This window comes from Bufo gargarizans, unplaced genomic scaffold, assembly GCF_014858855.1.
Source record: "Bufo gargarizans isolate SCDJY-AF-19 unplaced genomic scaffold, ASM1485885v1 original_scaffold_1290_pilon, whole genome shotgun sequence".
Classification (NCBI taxonomy): domain Eukaryota; kingdom Metazoa; phylum Chordata; class Amphibia; order Anura; family Bufonidae; genus Bufo; species Bufo gargarizans.
In genome coordinates this window covers 115650-125077 of record NW_025334295.1, presented here as the reverse complement: position 1 = coordinate 125077, position 9428 = coordinate 115650, and the positions used below count along the sequence as shown (strand labels likewise).

The 9428-nt window shown below is 41.8% G+C and overlaps 1 protein-coding gene across 1 annotated transcript in view; it reads left to right on the top strand.

Moving 5' to 3' along the window:
• The first annotated feature begins 222 nt into the window (after positions 1–222).
• The window catches only part of LOC122923160 (solute carrier family 41 member 1-like), a 30359-nt gene continuing 21153 nt past the window's right edge, over positions 223–9428 (top strand). The window contains exon 1 of the mRNA XM_044273892.1: positions 223–377. The gene's annotated coding sequence lies outside the window, so the exon portion shown is untranslated. The remainder of the gene's footprint in view (positions 378–9428) is intronic.

Below are 9428 nucleotides of genomic sequence, written 5' to 3'. Positions count from 1 at the left end.
TTTCTGGAAGAAAGCGGCCATGTTGTTCTAATCTCGTAGTATCTTCCATTCCTCATCTCGAGGATTTTTTTTCAGGTCATGTAACATAATCCAGTTTTGTACCGCGACCTCCTGAGGGATAAATCTATCGCCCGCTCCCCCCTCCCCCTCCTGCCTCCCACCACCGCCACCTATACCCTCGCTCGTGAAAGAGGAGTAAGGCTGAGCCGACAGAAATCTAACCCGGTTACATTAGCCGTGACGCTGAGAACGTGGCCCCAGCGAGCCAACAGCTGTGGGGTCGTCACAGTCAGAGGCACCAGCGCAACCTGCAGCCGCGAACCCCCGGGGGCCGCCCCGCCAGCTCATTACTGCCGCAGTGTAGGAGTTATCCCCAGGTAACGGATCTAATGCTGTGGTGTACGGGAGGCTGCCCCATCCTGCGCAGTGTCCGAGGGTGAAGCCGGACACATGGAGGTCCCTGCTGCTGATGGACTGCCGGGGTCTAAAGGGGGCTTCAGTGATCAGATCTGAAACTTTGTAGTAGACTTCAAGCTTCAGTTCCTGAACATTTTTAAGGTCTGTTTGCTGTCAGTGAATGGGAACATTCCTGGTCACAGGTAGAAGCTGGAAACCTGTACAGACCCATTGCTATACTGGAGCAGATTCCTCCATGACACTGGAAAGACAACTCCTCGGCCAACACATCATCTGCTCCTACCGTGTGTGGTAGTATCTGACCACTGCCGCCGGTACTACGGTATGGTCCCATGGCTAATACTATATGGTTACTACACAGGGTACGGATACAGAGTCCTTCTGGCTGATAGTATATGGTCACTATGAATGGTCCTGTGTGTGATAGTATATGATCAATGTCACCGGTACTATACTATGGTCCCTATGGCTAATACTATATGGTTACTACAAAGGGTACGGATACAGAGTCCTTCTGGCTGATAGTATATGATCAATATCACCGGTACTATAGTATGGTCATTATATTGTCACTATCACTGGTACTACTGTATGATCCCTACGGTTGATATATGGTTACTACAAATGGTACTACTGTATAGTCCCAATGGCTAAAAGTATATGGCCGCCGTGAATGGGCCTACTATATGATCCCTATCTACTATATGGTCACTGCCACTGGTCCTAATGGCTGATATATTATGGTCATTATCAATGGCACTATTGTATGGTCCCTACAGCTGATGTTATATTGTCACTATTGCTGGTACTACTGTATATGGCTACTATAAACGGCACTACTATATAGTCACTATAGCTGTTACTATCACCGATCCTGTTGTACGGTCCCTATGGCTGATGCTACATTGTTACTATCACCGGTCCTGTTGTACGGTCCCTATGGCTGATGCTACATTGTTACTATCACCGGTCCTGTTGTACGGTCCCTATGGCTGATGCTACATTGTTACTATCACCGGTCCTGTTGTACGGTCCCTATGGCTGATGCTACATTGTTACTATCACCGATCCTGTTGTACGGTCCCTATGGCTGATGCTACATTGTTACTATCACCGGTCCTGTTGTACGGTCCCTATGGCTGATGCTACATTGTTACTATCACCGGTCCTGTTGTACGGTCCCTATGGCTGATGCTACATTGTTACTATCACCGGTCCTGTTGTACGGTCCCTATGGCTGATGCTACATTGTTACTATCACCGATCCTGTTGTACGGTCCCTATGGCTGATGCTACATTGTTACTATCACCGGTCCTGTTGTACGGTCCCTATGGCTGATGCTACATTGTTACTATCACCGGTCCTGTTGTACGGTCCCTATGGCTGATGCTATATTGTTACTATCGCCGGTCCTGTTGTACGGTCCCTATGGCATTACATGGTCACACAGCTCCCCTTGTCCTGTCCTTCCATCAGTCCCTGCAGGACAGCTCTGCCCCCTACAGGCCTGATAGAGGAAGTAAAGAAGGCAAATATCGTGGGGCAGGGGGTATTTATATACACACATATACTTCTGTTCTATTGCCCTTTCCCTGCACACACACACACGTGTATATATATATGCATCTGCACAGACACGTGTGTATATATATGCATCTGCACAGACACGTGTGTATATATATGCATCTGCACAGACACGTGTGTATATATATGCATCTGCACAGACACGTGTGTATATATATGCATCTGCACAGACACGTGTGTATATATATGCATCTGCACAGACACGTGTGTATATATATGCATCTGCACAGACACGTGTATATATATATATATATGTATCTGCACAGACACGTGTATATATATATATGCATCTGCACAGACACGTGTATATATATATATATGTATCTGCACAGACACGTGTATATATATGTATCTGCACAGACACGTGTATATATATATGTATCTGCAGAGACACGTGTATATATATATGTATCTGCACAGACACGTGTATATATATATGTATCTGCACAGACACGTGTATATATATATATGTATCTGCACAGACACGTGTATATATATATATATATATATATATATATATGTATCTGCACAGACACGTGTATATATATATATATATATGTATCTGCACAGACACGTGTGTATATATATATATATATGTATCTGCACAGACACGTGTGTATATATATATATATATCTGCACAGACACGTGTATATATATATATGTATCTGCACAGACACGTGTATATATATATATATATATGTATCTGCACAGACACGTGTATATATATATATATATGTATCTGCACAGACACGTGTATATATATATATATATATGTATCTGCACAGACACGTGTATATATATATACAGACGTGGACAAAATTGTTGGTACCCTTTGGTCAATGAAAGAAAAAGTCACAATGGTCACAGAAATAACTTTAATCTGACAAAAGTAATAATAAATTAAAATTCTATAAATGTTAACCAATGAAAGTCAGACATTGTTTTTCAACCATGCTTCAACAGAATTATGTAAAAAAATAAACTCATGAAACAGGCATGGACAAAAATGATGGTACCCCTAACTTAATATTTTGTTGCGCAACCTTTTGAGGCAATCACTGCAATCAAACGCTTCCTGTAACTGTCAATGAGACATCTGCACCTCTCAGCAGGTATTTTGGCCCACTCCTCATGAGCAAACTGCTCCAGTTGTGTCCGGTTTGAAGGGTGCCTTTTCCAGACTGCATGTTTCAGCTCCTTCCAAAGATGCTCAATAGGATTGAGGTCAGGGCTCATAGAAGGCCACTTTAGAATAGTCCAATTTTTTCCTCTTAGCCATTCTTGGGTGTTTTTAGCGGTGTGTTTTGGGTCATTGTCCTGTTGCAAGACCCATGACCTGCGACTGAGACCAAGCTTTCTGACACTGGCTAGTACATTTCTCTCTAGAATTCCTTGATAGTCTTGAGATTTCATTGTACCCTGCACAGATTCAAGACACCCTGTGCCAGACGCAGCAAAGCAGCCCCAGAACATAACAGAGCCTCCTCCATGTTTCACAGTAGGGACAGTGTTCTTTTCTTGATATGCTTCATTTTTTCGTCTGTGAACATACAGCTGATGTGCCTTGGCAAAAACTTCGATTTTTGTCTCATCTGTCCACAGGACATTCTCCCAGAAGCTTTGTGGCTTGTCAACATGTAGTTTGGCATATTCCAGTCTTGCTTTTTTATGATTCGTTTTCAACAATGGTGTCCTCCTTGGTCGTCTCCCATGTAGTCCACTTTGGCTCAAACAACGACGGATGGTGCGATCTGACACTGATGTTCCTTGAGCATGAAGTTCACCTTGAATCTCTTTAGAAGTCTTTCTAGGCTCTTTTGTTACCATTCGGATTATCCGTCTCTTAGATTTGTCATCAATTTTCCTCCTGCGGCCACGTCCAGGGAGGTTGGCTACAGTCCCATGGATCTTAAACTTATGAATAATATGTGCAACTGTACTCACAGGAACATCTAGTTGCTTGGAGATGGTCTTATAGCCTTTACCTTTAACATGCTTGTCTATAATTTTCTTTCTGATCTCTTGAGACAGCTCTTTCCTTTGCTTCCTCTGGTCCATGTCGAGTGTGGTACACACCATATCACCAAACAACACAGTGATTACCTGGAGCCATATATATAGGCCCAATGGCTGATTACAAGGTTGTAGACACCTGTGATGCTAATTAGTGGACACACCTTGAATTAACATGTCCCTTTGGTCACATTATGTTCTGTGTTTTCTAGGGGTACCATCATTTTTGTCCATGCCTGTTTCATGAGTTTATTTTTTTACATAATTCTGTTGAAGCATGGTTGAAAAACAATGTCTGACTTTCATTGGTTAACATTTATAGAATTTTAATTTATTATTACTTTTGTCAGATTAAAGTTATTTCTGTGACCATTGTGACTTTTTCTTTCATTGACCAAAGGGTACCAACAATTTTGTCCACGTCTGTATATGTATCTGCACAGACACGTGTGTATATATATATATGTATCTGCACAGACACGTGTATATATATATATATGTATCTGCACAGACACGTGTATATATATATATATGTATCTGCACAGACACGTGTATATATATAGATGTATCTGCACAGACACGTGTATATATATATATGTATCTGCAACAGACACGTGTATATATATATGTATCTGCACAGACACGTGTATATATATATATATGTATCTGCACAGACACGTGTATATATATATGTATCTGCACAGACACGTGTATATTAATTTATCTGCACAGACACGTGTATATATATATGTATCTGCACAGACACGTGTATATATATATGTATCTGCACAGACACGTGTATATATATGTATCTGCACAGACACGTGTATATATATATGTATCTGCACAGACACGTGTATATATATATAGTATCTGCACAGACACGTGTATATATATATATGTATCTGCACAGACACGTGATATATATATGTATCTGCCAGACCCGTGTATATATATATATGTATCTGCACAGACACGTGTATATATATATGTATCTGCACAGACACGTGTATATATATATGTATCTGCACAGACACGTGTATATATATATATATATGTATCTGCACAGACACGTGTATATATATATATATAATGTATCTGCACAGACACGTGTATATATATATATATGTATCTGCACAGACACGTGTATATATATATATATCTATAGTATCTGGCACAGACACGTGTATATATATATATATGTATCTGCACAGACACGTGTATATATATATATATATGTATCTGCACGACACGTGTATATATATATATGTATCTGCACAGACACGTGTATATATATATATGTATCTGCACAGACACGTGTATATATATATATATGTATCTGCACAGACACGTGTATATATATATATGTATCTGCACAGACACGTGTATATATATATATGTATCTGCACAGACACGTGTATATATATATATATGTATCTGCACAGACACGTGTATATATATATATGTATCTGCACAGACACGTGTATATATATATGTATCTGCACAGACACGTGTATATATATATATGTATCTGCACAGACACGTGTATATATATATATGTATCTGCACAGACACGTGTATATATATATATGTATCTGCACAGACACGTGTATATATATATATGTATCTGCACAGACACGTGTATATATATATATGTATCTGCACAGACACGTGTATATATATATATGTATCTGCACAGACACGTGTATATAATATGTATCTGCACAGACACGTGTATATATATGTATCTGCACAGACACGTGTATATATATGTATCTGCACAGACACGTGTATATATATGTATCTGCACAGACACGTGTATATATATGTATCTGCACAGACACGTGTATATATATGTATCTGCACAGACACGTGTATATATATGTATCTGCACAGACACGTGTATATATATGTATCTGCACAGACACGTGTATATATATGTATCTGCACAGACACGTGTATATATATGTATCTGCACAGACACGTGTATATATATATATATATGTATCTGCACAGACACGTGTATATATATGTATCTGCACAGACACGTGTATATATATATATATGTATCTGCACAGACACGTGTATATATATATATATATGTATCTGCACAGACACGTGTATATATTATCTGCCAGACACGTGTATATATATGTATCTGCACAGACACGTGTATATATATGTATCTGCACAGACACGTGTATATATATGTATCTGCACAGACACGTGTATATATATGTATCTGCACAGACACGTGTATATATATGTATCTGCACAGACACGTGTATATATATGTATCTGCACAGACACGTGTATATATATGTATCTGCACAGACACGTGTATATATATGTATCTGCACAGACACGTGTATATATATGTATCTGCACAGACACGTGTATATATATGTATCTGCACAGACACGTGTTATATATATGTATCTGCCACAGACACGTGTTATACTATGTATCTGCACAGACACGTGTATATTATGTATCTGCACAGACACGTGTAATATATGTATCTGCCAGACACGTGTATATATATGTATCTGCACAGACACGTGTACTATATATGTATCTGCACAGACACGTGTATATATATGTATCTGCACAGACACGTGTATTATATGTATCTGCACAGACACGTGTAAATATATATGTATCTGCACAGACACGTGTATATATATGTATCTGCACAGACACGTGTATATATTATGTATCTTGCACAGAACACGTGTATATATATGTATCTGCACAGACACTGGTGTATATATGTATCTGCACAGACACGTGTATATATATATATATATAATGTATCTGCACAGACACGTGTATATATATGTATCTGCACAGACACGTGTATATATATGTATCTGCACAGACACGTGTATATATGTATCTGCACAGACACGTGTATATATATGTATCTGCACAGACACGTGTATATATATGTATCTGCACAGACACGTGTATATATATGTATCTGCACAGACACGTGTATATATATGTATCTGCACAGACACGTGTATATATATGTATCTGCACAGACACGTGTATATATATGTATCTGCACAGACACGTGTATATATATGTATCTGCACAGACACGTGTATATATATGTATCTGCACAGACACGTGTATATATATATGTATCGGCACAGACACGTGTATATATATGTATCGGCACAGACACGTGTATATATATGTATCGGCACAGACACGTGTATATATATGTATCTGCACAGACACGTGTATATATATGTATCGGCACAGACACGTGTATATATATGTATCGGCACACACACACGTGTATATATATGTATCTGCACAGACACGTGTATATATATGTATCGGCACAGACACGTGTATATATATGTATCGGCACACACACGTGTATATATATGTATCTGCACACACACGTGTATATATATGTATCTGCACAGACACATCGCTGCCCTGTGTGTACAGGTAGCATAGCAGTCAGTGGTGCAGCCCCCGTCACCGCCATATCTGGGCCCCCACCAGATTACTATTTACCCCTGTGATATATGGGGTGCGTCCTTCAGTCCAGCGCTTCATGGGGCCCCGCGGACACAGGGGCCCGGATAGTTACACTGTATCCTGGCGGCCATGTAAGGAGCGACGCTTCCTGCGGGCGGATCCCGACACCCGGCCGCCTCCTCCTCCTCCTCCCGGGGCTGCCCCCCAAACTCCGCCGACCGAGGGGGGCCCCAATGCAGGAAGAAGGTAGGTAGTGGCGGGGACATACCTGCTGCAGCCCCTGCACCCCACCCTCCGCACGGAGCGCCACGTGGCCCCCAACCTCCCCCTTCTAGGGGCCCTCGGCCGTGCAGTGTCCCGCCTGCTCTGCACTCACCTATCGTTACCCCCTCGGCCGCTGTAGTAGCAGGTTCTGCCCAGTAGAGGGCGCTGACACAGATCGCTGGCCCTGATCTGCTGCCCTCTATAGGGGTCCGGCCCCCCAAATACAGCAGCACTGCAGCTTCTCCCCAACAGGGGGCGCCCGCACCCTGACATGGTATAAAATGAGCTTTATGGGGGTCATTCACAAAGACCAGCGGTTTACACCGGAATCTTTTACGGCTAAACTGGCGTAAATGTAAATAAATAAGCTGGGGCTGTGCCATCTAATATGCCTCCCCCCTCCCCCCCCCGTCACTCTGAAGTGGCAAGGACCATAAAAACGCATTGTGCGACAAAGCGTATTATAAGTAATAGTCTGCGTTCACATCACGTTTTATGCCTCCGTTTGACGTACACCTTAGGAAAAAAAGGATACAAAAATGTAGCGCGCCACGTTCTTGTATCCTGCACAGTCCGGTAAAAAAAAAACTGATATTTTTTTTACAATGGAACTCTATGGAGAACGGATGCCACTGTATGCCATCTGTCTGAGGCATCCGTTTAACGTATACGTTTTTTGTATACGTTAAACAGATGGGAAAAATGCGATGTGAACCCAGCCTTATAAAGTCATAAAACGGGGTCCTGCAACTTTTTTTGGGCTGGGTTCACATGACGGTTTTTCCCATCCGTTTAACGTATACAAAAACCGTATATGTTAAACGGACTGATGCCATACAGTGCCATCCGTTCACCTTAGAGTTCCATTGTAAAAAAAAAAATAGGTTTTTTTTTTTACCGGACTGTGCAGGATACAAGAACGTGGCGCTCTACATTTTTGTATATACGGAGGCATAAAACGTGATGTAAACCCACCCTTTACGCCAATTTTGCATGTGTAAGGGTGGGTGCACATCACGTTTTATGCCTCCGTTTGACGTATACCATAGAAGAAAAAAAAAGGATACAAACGCAGCACACCACGTTCTGGTATCCTGCACAGTCCGGTTAAAAAAAGTATACATTTTTTTAGTTTTACAATGGAACTCTATGGGATCAGTCTGAGGCATCCGTTTAACGTATGCGTTTGACGAATGGGAAAAACGTGATGTGAACCCAGCCTTAATGACACCCTATAAGTTAGGCCTCTTGCACACGCAAATTGCGGTCTGCAATGCACGGGCACCGACCGTGGGCCAGCCGCATGCGGATCGCGACCCCATTTACTTGATTGGGGTCTGCGATCCGTCCGTTCCGCAAAAAGATAGGACAAGTTCTATCTTTTTGCGGAACAGAAGCACGGAACGGAACCCCGCGAAAGCACTCCATAGTGCTTCCATTCCGTGGTTCCGTTCTCTTCCGCACTGCATCTCCAGATTTGCGGACCCATTCAAGTGAACGGGTCTGCATCCGTGATGCGGAATGCACATGGCCGGTGTTCTGTGTATTGTGGAGCCGCCGTATGCGGGCCGCAATACGGCCACGGGGGACGCACGGTCGTGTGCAAGAGGCTTCAGCCTGATAATCGTCTGCTTCTAAGGGCTCATG